This window comes from Bubalus kerabau, chromosome 7, assembly GCF_029407905.1.
Source record: "Bubalus kerabau isolate K-KA32 ecotype Philippines breed swamp buffalo chromosome 7, PCC_UOA_SB_1v2, whole genome shotgun sequence".
In the NCBI taxonomy this organism is placed as follows: domain Eukaryota; kingdom Metazoa; phylum Chordata; class Mammalia; order Artiodactyla; family Bovidae; genus Bubalus; species Bubalus kerabau.
The window spans coordinates 54,092,384-54,115,391 of record NC_073630.1 but is presented as its reverse complement, the minus strand read 5'-3'; the positions used below and the strand labels follow the sequence as shown (position 1 = coordinate 54,115,391).

The 23,008-nt window shown below is 37.5% G+C and overlaps 1 long non-coding RNA gene across 1 annotated transcript in view; it reads right to left on the bottom strand.

The window, feature by feature from the left end:
* Nucleotides 1-5,658: 5,658 nt before the first annotated feature.
* The window catches only part of LOC129657203 (uncharacterized), a 38,701-nt gene continuing 21,351 nt past the window's right edge, over nucleotides 5,659-23,008 (bottom strand). The window contains exons 2-3 of the long non-coding RNA XR_008716602.1: nucleotides 14,077-14,160; nucleotides 5,659-5,757 (exon numbers count right to left, since the gene is read on the bottom strand). This is a non-coding gene — a long non-coding RNA (uncharacterized LOC129657203). The remainder of the gene's footprint in view (nucleotides 5,758-14,076; nucleotides 14,161-23,008) is intronic.

Genomic DNA, 23,008 nt, shown 5'->3' with positions numbered 1-23,008 from the left:
CTTGTCTATCTTACCAACCCACTCTACTTTTGGTTTTTCCCTAGGACCACCTTCCAAATAAACTACTTGTATCCAAATCCGGCTTGCTGCAAGGTCTGCTTTGGGGGTAAAACCAGACTAAGATTAATGCCATGAGAATGTAACATTGTGAAAACGTCATAGACTGTCAGGTCCTGGCATGTGGCACATTTGTACATTTCTTTGTTATTTCATTCATTGATTCATTTTCGGAAGTTAGATGGTCAGTGTATTATTACTTCAGAGATCTTCAGGGTCTCCAGCAACAGCCCACCAGGCTGGCTGGGAGGAGAGGAGCCTTGAATGTTATTAATACACAGGTTGGCAAGAAAGGAAGCTTTCTGGTGGCCTCACTGGCTCTGGCTACCTGTTGCTACAGGTGCAGGAAGTACAAAGATTTTATAAAAAGTTATTTTTTAAAATAAAGGTCTTCTTCTCAGACTTCACTGCCCTTGCTTCCTTCCTCACATATTATTATGAGTGGCATCATGAAGTGGAGTAATTCTGTTCCCCAGAGGACATCTGGCAATGTCTACATTTGACTGTCACAAGTGGGAAAGGATGCTGTTAGCATCCAGTGAGTAGAGGCCACCAGTGTGGCTACTAAATGCCTTAAAATGCACAAGACAGCCCCCTCATAACATTCAAGCCAAAATGTCAATAGTGCTGAAGCAGAGAAGCCTTGCATAGGGAAAGAGGATTTGTCAACCTGAACTCTGATCTCTTTGAAAAAGACTGGTAATTATTTGGTTTTGAAATAAGCCCTGTTCCATCAGGTAAGAGAATAATAATTTCTGATGGAATAGTTCAGTCTATTGCAACACTGTCTCAGGGGACTTTCTGCAGTAACAGAAATCTATATCTGTCTTGGCCAATGTGGTTGTCTCTAAATCCATGTCGCTACTGAGCACTTGAAATGTAACTAGTGAGGCTGAAGAACTGAATTTTAATTTTTACTGACCTTTAATTAATCTAAACTTAAATAGCCACAGGTGACTACTGAGGACCATATTTGACAGTAGAAGTCTAGTGGTTGAGACATCAAAGGCTAGAGTTAGAGAGGCCTGAGTTCAAATCCTGACTTTGTCATTGACTTTGTAGCTATAAACCTTGAGCAAGATATTTTTTCTTCCCCAAGTTGGGTTACATCATCTGCACAATCAGGATAAAAGTTGTACATCCCTCACTATAATATTGCAAGGATTAAAGAAAAAATATAAATAGCACAGCATTTGCAAATATATATGCTCAATGAATTATTATTAGTTGTATGTGAACCATTAGTCACTTAGTGAGGCTTCTTCTACATCTCAACCAGGCTTAGGAACAGGAACTGGAAACAAGTTAAAATAGCGTACTGCCTTCCCTGAACCCTGAACACTTAATCCAATTTACATATCTATCTATGGGTATAATTCTGAGTTTGTTTATGTAAATGTATATGTGTATGTGTGTGTGCACGTGTGTGTGTATATACAATCTACCATCACATGTTAATGACAAATTATCTATCCCAAATCCATCCATATGCAACCCTCCCTTCTTGTTAATTTTGACTTTATGTTTGAATCACACTGCCAGCTTGCACTTAGTTATGATTCTGCCTGAACTTGGCATGCATTTTGAGAACTTGGGTAAAGGTCTTACCTTTTCCTCCTCCTGACTCCTTTCTCCATGAAACAAAGCCATTTGTAAATATTTTCACCCAACTGACCCTGACATTTACAGATAGTGTTTTAGAAGGACTGTTGAAGTGTTTCATTTAAAGAGAGAACTTAAAACTTTGTCTAGAGTTTTTCAGCAATGCCTAATGTTACTTGAAAAAAAGGGGTCACCATAGTTGGTTTGAAATATACCTACTTTGCGTGGGCTTCATGTATCTCATATAATGCTCCCATTATTCAGAAAGCAAAGGGAACAAATGATCATTCAGAAGACACCTTAAAAAAAGTATTTTATAGTATGGAATGGTTTAGCTTTATGTGTACATTTACTAGTTTGTCTGAGAATGAATATGCGAGACAGAAAGGAATAGATAGGAAAAGAATGTTTTCTTTTGCCTTTGTGTGTGTGTGTGTGTGTGTGAAGGAGCATAAACCAATATATTGAATAAGTATATCGGTTCATTTATTTCAACATCAATATCATCATGCCTTTGGCAGAATAGCGCATCTGTAAGAATGGTGTCTTGAATACATAGAGTCATTATAAAATAGCATGTCTTTGTGATACACACATATACACATAGTAACACATGAACACAGACACACTGAGACTCATATACACATGTACACATATATTTGAATAAACAATGAGAGAAGAAAGAATACAGGATTTAAAGAGGCACAGACACTTTTATGTCAGCCCTAGATAGATTTCCACCATTATTTTAATATTTAAGACAAGTTATATATTATTTTTAAAGTGTGAACACAAAAATTATGTTTTTCTTAATAATGACATCCTAAGGGATGCCTGGCCATGCTGGGACATTGTGGATGTCAACATGCTTAAAAGTTGCTACAGGAAGAATAAAACATTTAGCATGTAATGCACAAAATCAAAGGTATTGAGTAAAATGCAACATTTGCTATTCTTTAGGAAAAATGGCAACATCAAAAATACATACTGTGCATAATTAAAACAAAGGAAATATGTTATTGGGCCCATCAAATTTGTTCAAGGAGCAAAGGAATAAGAATAGAATTAACTGCATTTATAAACTCTTTATTTCAAAATGAATACTGCAATTTAAAAAGACAGCCCTTTAGCCATTTTTTGCTTTTGAATCATTGCTGCTAATCAATTACCCAAACTGTGATCAAAATAAAACATTTTTATTACACTTATATAATAATGTGAGTATACTGCTGTATATATATTTTGTAAGTTTGCATATTTCTATTTTTACTTTCTATCTTCTCTTTCTTGTAGCAGTAATTTAATGAGAATTATTTAGTGCGCACTTTTACCAGTACGCACTAAAGAAGAAAAGGAGAAGGAAATGGTGACCCACTCCAGTATTTTTGCCTGGAGAATCCCATGGACGGAGAAGCTTGGTAGGCTACAGTCCATGGGGTCGCAAAGAGTCAGACATGACTGAGCAACTTCACTTTCACTTTACCAGTACACCTAAACATAGGAAGGTGTATACCAAATGTATATGTGTTTTGAGTAGATTTTGAGGGAATTGAATTGAAGGTGTTTGTATTCAAACATCGCAAGTCGTTGGGTGGGATATGGTTTCTTTGCCAACAAAGGTCTGTCTAATCAAAGCTATGGTTTTTCCAGAAGTCATGTATGGATGTGAGAGTTGGACCATAAAGAAAGCTGAGCATCAAAGAATTGATGCTTTTGAACTGTAGTGTTGGAGAAAACTCTTGAGAGTCCCTTGGACTGCAAGGAGATCCAACCAGTCAATCCTAAAGGAAATCAGTAGTGAATGTTCATTGGAAGGACTGATGCTAAAGCTGAAACTGCAATATTTTGGCCACCTGATGTGAAGAGCAGACTCACTGGAAAAGATGCTGGTGCTGGAAAAGATAGAGGGCAGGAGGGGAAGGGGATGATAGAGGATGAGGTGGCTGGATGGCATCACCGACTCATTTCGCATGATGTACTCTGCCTATAAGATAAATAAGCAGGGTAACAATATACAACCTTGACATACTCCTTTCCCAATTTGGAACCAGTCTGTTGTTCCATGTCAGTTCTAACTGTTGCTTCTTGACCTGCATACAGATTTCTCAGGCGGCAGGTAAGGTAGCCTGGTATTCCCATCACTTGAAGAATTGTCCACAGTTTGTTGTGATCTATAGTCAGAGACTTTGGTGTAGTCAATAAAGAAGAAGTAGATCCAACAATCTCCTGTCAATGGTTGTTCAGCACTGAGATGTAATTTTGGAGTTCTCGTAGAAGATAAGCGCACGTCCTTCTACTCCGTCATCTTGTGCTTCCCATGAGCCCAGAATTCAACCACTGCCCCCCACTTCCCTGACCCAGTCATTCTCCTCTGTGTCTCCTCACTGGCCAACCCACCCTCCCCGCCAAGCCCCTCCAACCCCCTTACCACCACCACCCCGACCCTCACCTAGCCCTGCCCAGTCCTCAGCCCAGAGTAATGCCCTGTGCTACAAAAAAAGTCTACACCCTCCCCCCGAACCCAGTGATGACATAATATGTTCATTAAGGGAAATGACTGGGGAACAGAATATTTTAATTCATTCAGTTTTCATGGGGAATGAGTATTTTTACATTACTAAGGAAACTGTTTCCAGAATGAGGGTGTGACATGGTTTGGTTGTTTAGAGATGTGCCTTTGAATTTTCTTGTACTTGTGGATGTACCTCAGTATTTTAGTTTTGTAAGCACATCATAAACTACAATACAAATTCTTCTAAAATAAGTATTATATACCTCTATTTACGGCCATGGTGGTTTAAAGGAGTAGACTTAACCTCTTGATCATAACTAGAGAAACAGGACAAAATCCATGTAACTGCTATTTTCAGGGTTGTTCTTAAAGAAGGGAAAAAAAAATGAGGTGTTCTGTTATATGCTGATTTCTGCTTAATTGCACTTTTTCAAATACAATATGAGGGGGAGGAATCCCAAACTTCAGTGGATTCATGGAATTGAGTAGACGGTGATCAAAGTACAGGGAAGCTGAGGCCATTGCAAGTTGCAGGGCAGATTTCTAGAAAGAAGGGAGCCACATAACACATTGGTTGTTGCTGGGGCCAGGCATGGGGTGTTGATTGTTTGCTAAGGAGCACAAAAGAACGATTCCTGAACAATGGGATCTTTCAATATATTGATGGTGATTGCTATTGTTGATGTTCAGTTGCTAAGTCATGTCCAACTCTTTGTGACCCTACTGACTGCAACATGACAATTTTCCCTGTCCTTTCCTATCTCCTGGAGTTTGCTCAAACTCATGTCCATTGAGTCGGTGATGCCATCCAACCATCTCATCCTGTCACCCCCTTCTCTTCCTGCCTTCAATCTTTCCTGGTATCAGGGTCTTTTCCAATGAGTTACCTCTTTGCATCGGGTGGCCAAAGTATTTAGAGCTTCAGCATTAGTCCTTCCAGTGAATATTCAGGGTTGATTTCCTTCAGGATTGACTGGTTTGATCTCCTTGCAGTCTAAGGGACTCTCAAGAGTTTTCTTCAACACCACAGTTCAAAAGCACCAATTTTTTCATGCTCAGTCTTCTTTATAGTCCAACTCTCACCTCTGTACATGACTACTGGAAAAACCATAGCTTTGACTATATGGAGCTTTATAGGCAAAGTGATATCTCTGCTTTTTGATATGCTGTCTAGATTTGCCATAGTTTTCTTTCCAGGGATCTTTTAATTTCATGGCTACAGTCACCATCTGCAGTGATTTTGGAGCCCAAGAAAACAAAATCTGTCACTGTTTCCACTTTCTCTCCATCTATTTGCCACAGACAGATGGGACCAGATGTCATGATCTTAGTTTTTGAATGTTGAGTTTTAAGCCAGATCTTTTACTCTCCTCTTTCACCCTCATCAAGAGGCTCTTTAGTTCCTCTCTGCTCTCTGCTATTGGAGTGGTACTGCATATCTGAGATGTTGATATTTCTCCTGGCAATCTTGATTCTAGCTTGATGGTGATTACATGGGTATATGGGCTTCCGCAGTGGCTAAGAATTTACCTACATTGCAGGAGACACAGTAGATGTGGGTTTGATCCCTGGTTCAGGAATATACCCTAGAAAAGGAAATGGCAACACACTTCAGCATTCTTGCTGGTAAAATCCTATGGACAGAGGAGCCTGGTGGGCTACAGTCCATGGGGTTGCTAAGGGTCATTCAGGACTGAGCAACTGAGCATACATGGGTATATACAATTTCAAAACCCATCAAAATATACAATTAAAATTGATGCAGTTTTTTGTCTATATATCATACCATGATAAATTTGATTTTTAAAAGAACTCAGAAGTGGCAAGCAACAATTGGAAAAGGAAAGTATTTAATTCTAGACTCTGAAAAGATGTAAAGCAAATATAGAAAAGCCCACAAATATCTAAATTGTAAAGAATGACAAGAGTTTTAATAAAAATCTACATTTACTGAGTGCTTACCATCTTATAAGCTTTGCTTTAAATACTGGATATGCACAAACTTAATCTTTAAAGGAAACCAATGAGGTATGGAATATTATGATTCCTATTCTGTAAATGAGGAAACCAAGCATAGGAAGGAAGCACAGAAAACTACTCAGATTTCACTGACATTAAGTGGTAGAGTCAGCATTCATTCCTACATAATGTGTCTGTTCTCCTAACCACTGTATGAGTGCCTACATTGTCTATCTTAATAGGGACTGGGCATAAAATATTGAGCAGAACAGTATGGTGGAGGTGGAGTCAGAAATTAATTGAAGAGTGAATATATATATATATATATATATATATATATATATACACACACACACACACACAGACATACGTAGGGAAATGTCATCTAGGTAAGTAATAAAATCCATTCAAAAGCAAATTTAAGATATTATTTTGTAAATATGGAATTACAGTTAATGATGGCAATAAAATTTTGGCCACAATTACCATGTGAATCACTGCCAATGACATTCTTAATCAGCAGATTTTTTTTTCTCCAGTGAGTATTTTGGAATGTGTATTACAATTTGAATTTATAAATCCATATATAACCAGTTATTCCATTGTAGGAACATTATCCTAACAAAATATCAACTGGAAGAAAAAAAACTCTAAGAAGAAAGTGTTAATTGTGGTTTTCCTGTGATAGAAAAGAGTGATAACTATTATTTCACTCTGCCTAGAAAAGTAAATATCCATTAAATCATTTCCATTACCATCATAGTTATAAAGGTTATATGGACATGAGAACAGGCATGAATTAGTCACTGATGCAATGAAGATATTATCACAGGTCAGTGATATTGTTATATGTTGTTATGGATTGAACTGTGTCCCTCCTAAATTCATATGTTGAAGTCTAACCCTTTAGTACATCAGAATGTGATGGTATTTGCAGATTTACAGAGGTAACCAAGTTAAAATAAGTTCATAATTAGTGTAGGTCCTAATTCAATATGGCTGGTGTCCTTATAGCATATAATCCAGTATGATATGAAGAGAAGATTATGTAAAGAGACACAGGGAGACGATGATCATCCTCAAGTCAGGGAAAGAGACCTGGAAGAGAGTCTCCTCTAATATCCCTCAGAAGGGAACCACCCTAATGACACCTTTATTTTGGGCTTTTAAGCTACACAGTTGTGAGACAGTAAATTTCTGTTTAAGCCACTCAATCTGTGGTAGTTTGCTATGACCGTGCTAGGAATCTAGTCCACATAATTACAGAGCCTGATTGTGGCTATTGACTGCTATTAGTGCTATTCACCAGAGAAGGCAATGGCAACCCACTCCAGTACTCTTGCCTGGAAAATCCCATGGACGGAGGAGCCTGGTAGGCTGCAGTCCATGGGGTCTCAAAGAGTCGGACACGACTAAGTGACTTCACTTTCACTTTTCATTTTCACGCATTGGAGAAGGAAATGGCAACCCACTCCAGTGTTCTTGCCTGGATAATACCAGAGACGGCAGAGCCTGGTGGGATGCTGTCTATGGGGTCGCACAGAGTCAGACACGACTGAAGCGACTTAGCAGCAGCAGCAGCAGCAGTGCTATTCACCAAATATTCTCTCTCTACTCCTGGCATTTACAAGAGTCAGCTTCTTTCCTCTCGATGATAGGGATGGTCATGTGCTTTCTTTGGCAATGAAAGGTGAGCAGACATAACATGTCATTTTAGGGAGATGTTTTAGGAGGCATCATATACTTCATCATGCTTTCTCTTTTCCTCTGCCTAGGCAGCTGGTAATTCTAGAGATGATGGCTGCTTTGTTAGTCAAAAGTGCATGGAGAAGAGCCTCCAGCTGCTCCATTGAGTATGTGTGGTGTGAAGATGAAATAAACCTGTTGGTGTTGTATGGCAGAAACCAACACAATTTTAAAACACAATTTCAATTGTAAAAATTAAAAACAAACAAACAAAACCCCAAAAACCTGTGTTGACTTAATCCACTGATATTTGAGAGGTGTTTGTTAACTGAAGCCAAACCTAACTCATTCCAAGTAAAAAGACTGGTAGTGCATGGGCTTTGCTTACAAGGACTTTAAAGTCCTTGTGAGAGCCGTAGAAATAATTAAATGATTATAATTGAACATGGAAAATTATCTGACAAAAATATGCAAATAATTTTGTGAGTACACACAAAAGAGTCACTTAAACTGGATGAGGAAAATTTCCTGAAGGGAGGTGACACATGAGTTTAGTCTTGAAAGGCAAATAGGAGTTAGCAGAAGAAAATGAAGTCAGATAGACGACATGTGGGCAAAGGTGAGAAATGCAAATTTTACATTATGCTGAAATGTAATATATGAGGGTCAAATGAGTAGAAGTGATGTTTGGGGAGGATAAGTTGACAGGATCCAGGTCTCGGTAACTTTTTAAACTACACTTTGAAGGTTGTATATTACTTTCTCATGTACCTTCCCTAGGCAATGAAAAGTTCACAGAAGAATGAAATAATCAGTTATAGTTACAGTTTCAAAACTGGAAAAAAGAGAAAGCATTATATACTTGTGATTGCAGTCATGTAATATATAAACATGGAGGATTGCAAAGTAATATGCAAAATGATTATGTGAGAGCAGTATGAATATAAGTAAATAGTGTTGCCTATTTAAAATGTTATTATACAGTGTGTTCAATTAAAAGGAAAGTTAATATAATGGTCTGACCAAGTAAGCAGAATAAAACTAAAAACATATTTCCCCGAATTTTAAAATCCTATGGGAAATGAAAATACATGCTTTCAAAATGCAGTTAAAGATCTGATGGGAAAGAACTTATTAAGATAAGCAACACAAATGAGATGAAGTGAGTTTTCTGTTACTCTCTTGCCAGGAAAATTACTTAATATCAAAGGCAGAATAAATAATTTAAAAAACTGTATTTCCAAATTGGAAATTCAGAGAGGGAAAGTAAAGAAAAATGAAAAAGAAAGTCTAATAAACAGAAATCAAAGATATGCCCTTTCTGTTCTCTGGTTATCTAATCAAACACTAATCCAGGTACTGCTGTGAAGGGAGTTTTCAGATTGAACTAAGGTCACTAATCAACTAACCTTAAAATAGGAAGATTACTCTAAATTATCAAGGTGGATCCAAGGTAATCTCTTGAGCCCTTAAAACCTAAAGAGAAGGCCAGAAAAGAGAGGAGTGGAGATTTCAGAAAAGGAAGTAGAGGAGAGATCTGAAGCATGAAAAAGACTCAATTCTTGATTACTTGATTACTTTGAAGATGGAGGGGATAGGAGGCACGACCAGGGAACATAGGCACCCTCCAGAAGCTAAGCACAACTACTGGCCAGAAGGTAAAGAAAAACCTTAGTCCTATAACTACATGGAACAATTCTGACAACAATCTGAGTAAATGTGGACATGAGTTTATACCTAGAGCCTTCAGAAAGACATGCAGCCCTGTCTTGACTTCAGTCTTGTAAAACCTGAAGAAGATGGTACAACTGTATCCACTGGATTTTTGAACTAAGCAACTATGAGATAAATTTGTGTTGTTTTAAGCCACTAAGTTTGTGGCCGTTGGTTATAGTAGCAATATAGAACTGTGCTGTGCTTAGTCGCTCAGTCATGTCTGATTCTTCGACCCTATGGACTATAGCCCCGCAGGCTCCTCTGTCCATGGGGACTCTCCAAGCAAAACTACTGAAGTGGGTTGCCATGACCTCCTTCAAGGGATCTTCTCAACCCAAAAATCTAATCCAGGTCTCCCTCACTGCAGGTGGATCTCTACCATCTGAACCACCAGGGTAGCCCAATGTATTACTGGAGTGGGTAGTCTATTCCTTCTCCAGGGGATCTTCCTGACCCAGGAATAGAACCAGGGTCTCGTGCATTGCAGACGGATTCTTTACCAGCTGAACTACCAGGGAAGCCCAATGTTTCTCTAACCCCTGTCTAAGCTTTAGTACATCCCACGAATATTTATTGCTCTCAATATTCTAGAAAGTATCACTTACTGAAAGTAAACAGATGTTTTTTTCTTAAAATATTTTTTTCTTCTCCAAATCATAAGGGTAAACTGAACATATCATTTTAAAAAGGAACTTTTTAAGGAAAAAGAACACAGTAATTCAGTGGAAATGAGGAAAATAAATAAGCTTATGTTGGCAATTGATTTTATAGCACAAACTCCCTGAAACAGAGCTGAAACTGCAGCTTTAATAAAAGGTTCCTACAATTCTTTTGACCAATATATTTTCATTAATTGCCTTCAAGTGGGCACTTGAAGAAGAGCTGACTCATTGGGAAAAAACCCTGGTACTGGGAAAAATTGAAGGTAAAAGAAGGGGGCAGCAGAGGATGAGATGGTTAGATAACATCACTGACTCAATGAACATGAATTGGAGTGAATTCTGGGAGATAGTGGAGGACAGAGGAACCTGGTGTACTGCAGTCCATGGGGTCACAGAGAGTCGGACAAGACTAAGGGACTGAACAACAACAAGTGCCCCAAAGTGCTCTGATTTGAGGAAAGCCAAACCACTTATTTGGGTATAATTGTGTCAAGCAACTAAAGTGATACGATGAAGAGTTCTCATCCAGGGTACATAACATAAGCTTCCCAGATCTTTAGGAAGCTGACACTGTCAAGTCATATAATTGATATGACACTGCACTTTCTTGATACAGAGCTAATCAGTTGTAAAAGAAAATGTGAAATAAGATAGTAGGGAGATGGTAAAATACATGCTTCATTCTTTAATCTATAAGTTGAAATATTATATTGTGGTGATCAAGGCTATAGATTCTGGAGTCAGATGGCCTGGGATCAAATTCTAATTTCATCACTACTTGGACAAGTCTCTGTCTCTCACTTTCCTCATCTGTATAATGGGGATAATAGTTCTTACTAGGGATTATTAAATTATTATATGTAAGGTTTTTAGGATAGTGTCTAGCATGTGGAAACTTCTGTGTAAATGTTAACTAGAGTTACTTAATTTGAAAGGGTTAAACTTTGACCCATGTGTTGGCAAGTTCATAGCCTGTTTTGTATGGGCAGAGAGCTAACAGGTCTTTTTTTGTTTGTTTGTTTTTAAAAAATGTTTTCAGAACCATAGGTTAAGTTTACCTATTGAAAGACATTTCAGGTTGGATAAATAAAAATTTCACTGCTTACAAAAAACACATCTAAAACAAAATGATACAGAATTGTTGAAAATAAAGAATGGGAAAAAATAACCAGAGATATCTAAAAAAGAAAGTAATTGAAGCAATGACATTAGATATAAAAGATAACTAATAGTAACATTATTAAAATGGATAAAGAAGTATTTAAAATATAAACTTTTTAAAACACAATTTTGGTTGTTGAATAAAACTCTACCTAGTAGACTACCAGATTTTTTTTTTCTATTGTTGAACAAATAGTTTGTTTCTAATTTTTTTTGCTATTTTAGATAAGGCTACAATGGACATCTTTGTATATAAAGCTTTTACCATTTCATTGGATTCTTTCACTAGGATACATTTCCATTTGTATATTATTAGATCTGACAATATATTCATTCTAAGATTTCTGATACTATTTCCAAATTGTCAAAACAATTGTACTAATTAGTACTCCAACCACATAAGTTTATCCTAAACTTTGATTTTTTTCTGAAATGATTCTGTTAATGGCAAAAACAGAAAAGTTGTTATGAGATTAGTACGTATTTTCACTTCCTCTTAATGTTTTAGAGAAGTGCTTCTCAAACTTCAGTATGCATACAAATTATCCCTGGAGCACGTTACAGCATAGAACCTAGTGCAGTTCATCTAGAGGGGAACCTAAGTTTTCTGAAAAGCTCTCAAATTGTTCTAAGACCCTTGGACTGATTATCCTGTGAGTACAAAGGTTTGAGACTTAAGCTGACATGGAGAAGGAAGTAGGAAAGCTTTTTCTGAGTTTTAAAAATGAAGCAAGTTTGAAAAATCCCACTTTAAAAAGCATGTTCCAAGCCAAGTAAGCTCCCCAAATTATCTAAATTAGATCAAAGATACAGAAAATAATGCAATAATCAGGAAGGGTTTGTTAGTAAATCCCTCCCACCATGGAGTACATATAAACATCTATTTACATATATAAGACATATTTTACATATTTATCATTTTCTTAATAGTCTCATAGTAATCCTTTTATAGCATACTTTTTAAGTTTAAAAATTCATTGTTAGCATGACATTCCTTGAATCAAGTATTTTTATAAAACATTCTTTCCAATATTAGCAGAGTATTCTAGTTCATGAATATGTGAAGGTTTATTTAATTAGTTGCATTTTTTATATATTGAATTTGTTTCCAATTTTACCCATATCATTCCTCAGTAGCCACTCTTGTGTATACATATTATGTGTATATTTTATTTTATTTTTATCTTGGACTAAGCTTCCACTCCAGTGCTCTTGCCTAGAAAATCCCATGGATGGAGGACCCTGGTAGGCTGCAGTCCGTGGGGTCGCTACAAGTCAGACGCGACTGAGCAACTTCACTTTCACTTTTCACTTTCACGCAATGGAGAAGGAAATGGCAACCCACTCCAGTGTTCTTGCCTGGAGAATCCCAGGGACGGCAGAGCCTGGTGGGCTGCCGTCTATGGGGTCGCACAGAGTCAGACACGACTGAAGCGACTTAGCAGCAGCAGCAGCAGCAAGCTTCTAACTTAAAGTTTCCATTGTAGCATTCATTTCTGAATCATTAATATTCTGATATATGTTACAAACCTGGTGTTACACATTCATTTCACTGACACTGGGTATAGCATTATGTCCAAAAGGATATCAATTTGAATATAATTACCTCATCATTGCAATTTTACTTTTTTTAATGAATCAAACAAGATATTAAATAAGTCAAGAAATATATGTGAAGGGTCATCAAACTATTTTAGCCAAATGGCTTATTTGTTAAGTTTTGGAATTGCTAAAATACCAGAGGGCTTCCCAGGTGACTCAGTGGTAAAGAATTACGTTCAGTATATAGGAAATGAGGATTCTTCCCTGGGTTGAGAAGAGCCCCTGTAGAAGGGAATGGCAACAGACTCCAGTGTTCTTGCCTGGGAAATCCCATGGACAGAGGAGCCTGGCGGGCTACAGTCATGGGTTCACAAAGACTGAGACATGACTTAGTGACTAAACAGCAGCAAAATACCAGAGGTGCTGAGGATCTAGGTACAGGAGATATTTGTTATGGTACAAACTCCTCTTTTAGGGAGATCTTCAACTAAGATGGAAATCGAAAGATCCCTATGTTTTAGATTTAGAGCTGCATGTCTTTGTAATGTTTTAGTATATCCTTCTACAGCGGCTTCAGAATATATTCCTTTCCCTTTGGGTGCATAGTTTCACTTAAGCTTATTGGAGCGAGTCAGGTTCTGAGTATCAGCTTCTAATTTGGCCAACTTCTGATCATAGAGATACTAAAAAAAAAAAAAAAAAAAAAATCCTTTTAAATTACCGTGTCAAGTTTCAGTCAGGACAAACAACAAATATTCTTGGTAGTACTGAACAACCCCATGCACACAAGAAAGGTCCCCAACAGGGTGCAAAAGATACTCTCCCAGGATTCAGAGCCACTCCCAAAGACAACCAAGAGAGGAAAAAAAAAAAAAAGACTTAAGATACTACTCCTGAAGCTTACAGCAGTCAGTAGGCCCCTACCTGCAAAATGGTGGACAACCCACATTTTTGTCCAGCCATAGTTTTGAGGGCCCTTCACACTAACAGCGGCCAAGCCAAATTGTCAGACAAGCAAGAAGGCAATAGCTATTCCTGAGAAAGGAAGGATTGGTAACCATGTTTGCTTCCTGCCAAGTTGAACTTGGAAAGAAAGAGCCAGTGTGGAATTCTACCTTTCTCTCTTGATCAGACTACAGATAGAGGTTTGGGAGCACTAATTTTGGTAAGAATTCTTACCCTTTGCCAGTTTTGACAGGATGCCATCTGCAGGCTCCAGAGTCAGTGGGATGCCTCAGTGAGTCTCATTCTGGCCACCAGAAACTGCAGAGAAAGAAAAATAATTTTCCTTTTACCTTCTAGAGTGAGTGCCTGGCTGAGACCTCTTTCTCCCTAGGGCATCTCATAAATGGATAAGCTTATCTTGTTACTGGATAAAAGAGTCGCAGAGGACCCTTCCTCTTGAGCCTTGGTTCTTGGTAGGGACACAAAGAAGAATCTGAGGTCTTACCCCTGGCAAAAACAAGTTTATTGAAGAAAGGACAGAAGGAACACCTCAAGGGATTGCTGGACCAAGCCAAGAGAGGCACTGGCACCAGAACGATGAGATATGAGGTTTTTAAGACAAGGCTTTTACATATTCATCTAGGTTAGCATGGACTGATAGTTTCCATTAACATTTGCAAGGTACATAACAGCCTCTACTGCACATCTTTCCGATAATTCAGTCTGTTTGATTCATACATAATCAAATGTATGTATGTATGTATGTACAGAATGTTTATGAACCCTTAAGGGACTCCCTCCCAGTTGCCTAAGGTCACTGGAGGACACAGCTGTGCATCAAGGGTGCATATGCCAGAGGTGGAAAAGACTCTATGATTAATTTTGTATTAATAGCATATCTGTGAGCTCTCCTGGGCTCACTGGGATGTGCCTGAGGTGGGATTTAGAGAAGCTGATATCTTTTTCGCTAGGCCACCCCTCAGTTGCTCATGCCTAACTTCCTATTTAACAATTTCAGAGGTTAAAAGTTCTCTACTGTGTCCACTGTAATTTATTTTTATCTTTGGTAAGGTTAAACTCTGTAGAACCAAAACTAAAATGGAGTCACTTACACTGGGGACAAAGTGGAGGTGGCCAACACAGGAGCAGTTAAGAAAATAAAACTTTACCTATCAGAAGTTGCAGAAATTGGCAGTTCTTAGAAATCAGCAGAGGACGCCAGCAAATCCCCAAACACCAATTCAGTTTAAGCCGTCTCTTGACTGTTTTGAACCTTGACTCAGCTATCCTTAAAATAGCGAAAAAGACCACCAGGCCTCCTATCCACTGAAAAAAGCAGATAATCTGCTGCTGCTGCTGCTGCTGCTGCGTCGCTTCAGTCATGTCGGACTCTGTGCGACCCCAAAGACGGAAGCCCACCAGGCTCCCCTGCCCCTGGGATTCTCCAGGCAAGAACACTGGAGTGGGTTGCCATTTCCTTCTCCAATGCATGAAAGTGAAAAGTGAAAGGTCAGTCGCTCAGTCCTGTCCAACTCTTAGCGACCCCATGGACTACAGCCTACCAGGCTCCTCCATCCATGGGATTTTCCAGGCAAGAGTACTGGAGTGGGGTGCCATTGCCCTCTCCGAAGATAACCTTCACAGTTACCCAATAAAAAGCCACCGGTCTATGAGCAACCAAGAACACGTTGCTTTCCTAGCCCTAAATTTGACGGCTTGCAGCTCAGAACCTTTGCAATAAACTCATCGTTTTCATGCTTTACTCAGTGCAGTTTGGCTTCTGACGCCTATTCAGACTTAAAACAAAATTTTGTTCACCTGGGCTTCACAGTGGATCTAGTATGGTTTCTCAGTCGGATCGGGTCAGATCGTGGACCCCCTCCGATTCTGGCTAGTTTCCGGACCAAACCCGGAAAAAGAAATGAGTCGAAAAAATTCTGAAATCTCCGAACTAAAAGGATCCAGGATCTGATAAGGATTTACCCACCGCTCCAGAGGCTCCAGGCTCAAAGGTACCTACACCTGCTCAATCATTGTTCCTGGGGGACTGTCAGGGTTCCCCCTAGTTTCCCTCTTTTGATACCAGAACTGTTCAAGGAAAACTGACGCATATTAGAAATGTTAAAGAGTTTGAGCAAAAACCGTTTCTGGTAGGGCAGCGCTAAGCCACAAGTCATCAGGCAGGCCCCTGATTATGATTTTCTTTGGTCCTGTATTTACTATTGGTAAGGTTATGTGTTTTCCCTACTACTGCTACTACTCAGCCCCTTATACCGCTAATTAAATCATGTGTTATATTTTGTGTGAGGATGTTTTCCTCTTTACGTTATTTGCTTTTTCTTGTTGATTTGTGAGAGTTTACTTTAGAGTAATGATATTAGGTCTCTGTCTTACAAATGCAAGGGTTTTTTCACGAATGATGATTTTTTTTTCTTTGTTTCTGAGAATGTTTGACTTAAAATATTTCACATTTCCTAGATATTAAAATCCATCTTACATTATAGCTTCTCCCTTTGCGTTTATGGTTAGGTACACTTTTCCTCTTCTTCAAAGCAAACAAATAAAAATCTATTCTTTCAGTGATGAAGTAATTTTACTTTTTACCATTTCACATTGTATACAAAGACTGATACTATTACTCTTCAAAACCAGTTATCTCGAAATCTTTTCTGTTTGAAAGTGCATCCTTTCCCTATTGATTTAAAAATTCTCTATTTTAACTGAAATAAAACACTGGATTTGAAATATTTTCTCTAATTCAACAAAAAATATGTGGAATACTTTGTTTTTAATTAAAGGGCAGACATTGAAATTTCATAATTTCTACAAAATATCATGAAAGATCTCTGACATATTAGTAACAGTTTCTCCATCGTTTTGAAAATTCAACAGGATCTTGAATACAGGATCATTTTGCCATTGGTTATAAAAATCTAACTTCCTGAGTTATATTTTATATCCTAACTCCTGTCCTTACTTGAATTTTTGTTGTCTTAAAACAAAAATACAATCTTCTCAATTTCCAGATATACATTTTTAGGAAGGGCAAATTATGTAAAGTTCATGTGCAAGGTCAATAATTTTTTTTGTTTCCTATAATATTCACTTTTAAAATATCTACTTAATTTTTACAGCAAAATATATTTCAATTAAAATATAATAAAATAATATATAGCAATTATTGCAATACAGAGGACAATAGTATTTTTAGTTATAGAAAATATGATTTGTCTTTAAAAATCAGGTTTCAGAGATGAACGTAGATATATATACATATATAGAGATATCCATATAATCCGTTTTCTAATAAAAACAAAGTTTTCTCTTTTACTATTCCCTCATCATCCCAGAGTAATACATCTGAATTTGATACATTGATTGGTTCATTGAAACTGAGCTCTTCAGTAGATGATATTTAAATATCAATCACCTTATGAATATTTAAATTCAAGAAATGTCAAATTAAAGGTTTGCTCATCTTATTTACTTTTAAGAGTTCTTCAGAAATATCAGATAAAATGAGATCATACTTGGTGGCAGTTTAAAACTCTTAAAAGGCTGATCTTTACATAGTAATACTCCAAAATATTCAAGGGGAACCTATTCAAATATAATGTAACCTTTGGGTTTATTAAAAGAAAGTTGCTTCAATCTCAGAAAAACCTGTTATATTTACCATTAACAACATTTTCCAATTAACTCTTGATTTAATATACTGGATTTAATTCTAAGCTGATGCATTGGAATGAAAAATCAATTGTATTAAGCAGTTTTATTTGTGTGATTTAAGTATCTATCAATATAGTGGTAATTTTTGTTACATTCTATTCCTGACTGATTACATTTAACTTTTAGAGAATCCCAAAGGTACTTTTTCATATATTTTCCACTTCTTTTCAAATATTTAATAATTTGAATTTTGAAACACTAAATGAAATCTGTAATCTAAATAATGTCCATATACAATTTAGCTTAACAGATAAAATTTTATTTCGTAAATATATTCTTCTTAAAAAGAAATCTAGCATGTTCTTTGGAAAAGCAATTTCTTTGTCTTTAAATGTGGTTTAGTTCACTAACATGTCATATGTATATATGTGTGTGTATATATATATGTGTATATATACATATATATATATGAAGTTATATATAGAGTTTATCCATTGACTATAAGAATATCAATGTTCACTGAATAGTGTATATGTATCCTTTCTACTTTCTGAGCATAGATTGAGGGATGGATACATATAAGAGAACAAAATAATTGCCATAAAGGATCTTATTGTAAGTTCATATCTGTAGTATATTTATATATATATCAGACACACGTTTATTTGTAGTATATCAGGTATGATACATACATACCTGATAAATGCCATGTATATATACATATGTATCGCTTCCCAGGTGGCTCAATGGCTAAAGGATCTGCTTGCAGTGCAGGAGAGGCGGGCTCAATCCCTGAGTTGGGAACATCCCCTGGAGGAGGGCATGGCAACTCATCCCAGTATTCTTGCCTGGAGAATCCCATGGACTGAGGAGCCTGGCAAGGATACATACCACAGGGTTGCAGAGTCAGATGCAACTGAAGCCACTGAGCACCCTTGAACATCTCTCTCTCTCTCTCTTTTTCTATCTCTGCATTTGAAAGGGGTCAGAAGCAGTCTGACCAAACTCAGAGAAAAATTCAGGGTCACAGTGTTTTCAAGAGGCAGTTTGATTTTCTTTATGAAGTATGGGTGGAGAGTTAACTTCTTTAGGGGCAGTTTAGCAGTCTAGGACATTTCATCTATCCAGATTCACATCTACATGTTCTCTACCTACTATTCCCCTTTCCTTCTCCCACAGTCTGGAATTACCTTCAGCTTTTGACTCTGTTTCTCTGTTTGACTCTGGTTTCTAATCTTGCATATCATCTCCTTGACACTCACAGATAATTTGACTTATTTTGCTATAGGTCTTTGATCCCAGACTTCATAAAGGATATTCATGTCATCTGTCTTGCTTGATTTTTTCTGCATCTCACCTTTACAAATCAAAATCCATCTTTCAAATTAACCCAGCACTTTAATTTTCACCATAACTGTAATTAGCCCCTATAGATTTTTTGACAATAAGAGAGATAGTCGTAATAAATTAATCTTCACTAAATTAGGCTGTATTTCCTCTCTTCATGTGATTTTCTCAGCAATTGACAGATTCCTAAAGTTTGAATTTCTTAAATCTCTTCTAAAGGACTCGTTTTTGTTCTACCTTTTTTTGCGTCTTTTAAATAAAAAGTACAAAGCCTGCTGGAAAATACCTGTGTATCATTTTCATAGAAATTAACAAATGTTAGAATATTGTTACTGTCAATTTTTGTACAAGAATAAGCCATTTTATATGAAGTTGAAATTCACTATGAAAGTTATTCCTGGCCCATTCCATTCTCTCCTAGGTATATTATCTATACTCAGTGTTCCCATTCATGTCTTTTGTTCACTCTTAAAATTACTCTTGTTAGACTTTTGCTCCCATCACTTCACATAACTGTTCTTTTCAAGGTCACAATAACTTCTACATTGCTAAGCCAGTGGGCAAGTTTCAGTTTCTTTTAAAGTAATCTAGCAGCATCATTTGATCCATTTGATCATATCTGCCTCCTTGAACACATCAATTTCTTAGCTTTCAGCATATCACACACTGTTAGTTTTCTTCCTGTAAACTAGATCTTGCTTCCTTCATTTACTTCTCCTGGATCTCTTAAAATTGGAGTTACCTTGTCATTTTTTATAATTAAACTCACACCTTTGGTGATTTCATTCAGTCTAATGGTTTTAAATAAAATTATAGACTCAAACTATTATTTTTTTAAATTCCTCCTTCTTTCCCCCAAACTGAACATCTACACATGGATATCTAATTGCCATCTCAAACTTGTGTACTAAGGGGACTCCTAATCTTCTCCCTAAGCCTGTTGTATCCACAAGCTTCCCCATTTCAGTTGATGACAACTTCCAGTTGCAAGTTAGAAGTCAGATCTTAAATCTCACTTTGACTTTTGTTTCTTTCACAACCCATATCAAACCCTCTCAAACAACTTGTTGCTCATCTCCAATATCCTTCTGACCATGTCTTGGAACCTCCATCTCTGTTACCCTCGTCTAAAGCATCACTTTCTCATTTTGATAGCAATATCCGAACTTATCTCCCTACTAACACCATTTGTTTATTTCATCTAGTCGCAGCAACTACTGTGATTCTTTTAAAATAAAAGTTAGGTCGCATTACTTTGTGCTCAAAATTCTCCCTTTACTCTAAAAGCCAAAGTCATTACAATAGCCTACAAAGCCCTATAAAATTGGGTTCCTTCTCCATCTCTGCACTTGACAACTTTCCAGCTTGCACGCTTCTTTCTATTCACCCTGGCCTCCATGCAATTTCGTGGACATGCCAGACATATTTCCACTTTTTATACAGGCTGTTCATTATGCCTGGAATTTCTCTGCAGATGTTTGCATTGCTCTCTCCCTATGGCAGATCGTTATGGTTGCCAAACATTCTCTGCTTTAAAAAGATGGTTTTTGTTATCACATTGGGATGTATGACTGATCTAGCTAATGAAATGATCAGAGTGATATATGCCTTTCCCAAAAAACAGAAGCTGTAAGAGCTGTTGTAGGCTCTCTCCTCTCTGCTATGAGATCTGCATGATCCAGATAGGGGCTGCTGCTCCTTCAGCATAGACCCTGCTATGAATCAATGGAGAGCAGAAACATAGCTGACTCATGAGATGCTTGTAACACAAGAGAGAAATAAATATTTGTTTTTGGAAATTGCTGAAAATTGGGATTTTTGTTACTGTATCATACTTAATGAAAGTGAACATAAAAATCATTACCAAAAATTGGAGTTTTGATTAAACAAACACAATAACCCTTCACATTAACTTTCCTTTTGATGGCACCCAGGGAGCTGTTATTGGAGTCTCAACAAATGATTACAATGCTATACAGGGGTGAATAAGAAGGAGAATATTGCTAGTCTGCTTTGGTCGGTATTGACTGCTTTGGTCAGGCACTACAAGAAAGACATTAAATTAGAAAATATTTGGCTACCACGTAAGCAAAAATAAATGGGAGTATAGACAGCTCAGAAATTCCCAAAGCCTCCAGGTATGGAAACTGGCACTGCTTCTCATTTCCAACAGATAAAATGTAAAACTGAGGTAGTCTTTGAAAACAAACACCAGTTTAAGCTCAATCGCTTCTGAAAGTATTAAACTAGAATCACGGTCATGAAACCCTTTGTTAAAATCTCCAAATTGATTAAGGTGGTGCCTGATGAAACCTTGTCTTGTGCTCAGTCACGTCCAACTCTTTGTGGCTATAGTCCACCAGGCTCCTTTCTCCATGGAGTTTTCCAGGCAAACTAGAGTAGATTGCCATTTCCTCCTCCAGGAGATCTTCCTCACCCAGGGATCGAACCACCGTCTCCTGTGGCTCCTGCATTGGCAGGCGGATTCTTTACCACTACCGCCACCTGGGAAGCCTGGTGAAAACCTTGTTAGACAAATTGCTCAAGGCAAAAAGAATAAAGGCTTGTCTTTCCCAGTATCTGCAATTAAGTATGCAATAAAAGATAATCTATGGGTAAGCTACTAATGTATGATTTAGGTAACAGAAGAAAAGCAAACTCTGTTTTTGAAAGAGTTGTACTGCCAAAGGAATCATTAGTCTAGATTTAAAATACACTGTGACTCCCTGAGACTTGGAGCCCCTACCTTCCACAGACAGAAAGATAAGTAAGCTATGCAGAGCTCAAAATATTCCCTTCAGCCTTCTTTTCAGATGAGAATTTAGGAGACTTAATGGAAAAGGAAAGATCTCTCAGAGGGGGAAACCCTTACCAAAAGAACAATGGACTAGGATTTACTTCAGGGGAAGGGAAACAGGGCCTAATTTAAGGAACATTTTCTTCCTTCAGGGCTGGGGGCCCTTTGCAATTTCTCCCTGGGGAGGTTTCAGTGTTGCTACATATTAGTAATGATGTTTGTTTTCCATTCTCATTCTGTTTCAAGGGAAATATTCCTTGTGGTCAGTCTGTATCCCACCACTGTGTGTGGTGTGTGTTGTTGGACAGATAACTTGACTTTTCAGTTCTTGGATCTTTGGATCAATAAAAAGCCATATTTGGCCCTGACCTAAAGACTACCATATCATGGACTTCGAATACGATGGCATGGCTGAGTTGTTCCCTTTTGTGTGGGTGAGGAAAGTATATTTTATGTGAGGAGAGGGAAATAAGATGGTATTATTGCTTCTAATTATTCCTGACACTCCTGTGAGATGAGTACTCCTAATCCATAGCTATCAGGTTTGACCAAGTGATGCAGTTTGGACAATTACAAAAGAAGTGGTTGAAATGTCCTCAAGAAGAGTGGGGAAAACTCAGTCAAGGCTGATGGTGAATGGATTATCTTGATTTTGTTATTCTTTTTCCTTTCGTTAAAAGTTGTGCTCATTTTTACACTTTATAATAAAGTTATACCTTTTGAAAAAAAAATAAAAGTGACTAGGAGTGACAGGTCATTCCAAAAAGAATGACATTTAAGGGCGTTTTGTTGTTCCTCGTTTGTTTTCTGTTTCTCTGACGTGGGAATGGCATGCTCCAGATGGAGGCTGCTTCTCTGTTTCCTGGATTTGAAACAACTTGAAGCAGTGCTACAGCTAATCCATAAAGGTCATCACATGAACCTGGGGAATACACACTAGTTTCCTAAACTGTGATAACTTGGAGGTGGATACCATAGCTAAGGGCTTCCCAAGAGATGCCTAGGTAAAGAATCCATCTGCTAATGCTGGAGTTGAAAGAGATGTGGGTTTGATCCTTGGGTTGGGAAGATCCCCTGGAGAACAGAATGGCTACCCAATCCAGTATTCTTGCCTGGAGAATTCCATGGATAGAGGAGCCACACACACACACACACATGCACGCACACATGCATGTGTGTATAGCTTATTTCAATTGATAGAAATATTTCCCATGTAATGCACTTTTCTAAATCTAATCTCTTGTTTTCTTATTTTTCTATGAATTGGATGAACTAAAATTTAATTTCTCTATATGTATTTAACTTTTATTTTTTTTGCAGTTTCACTAAGCCTCTGCATAAAATGCTTTTTCC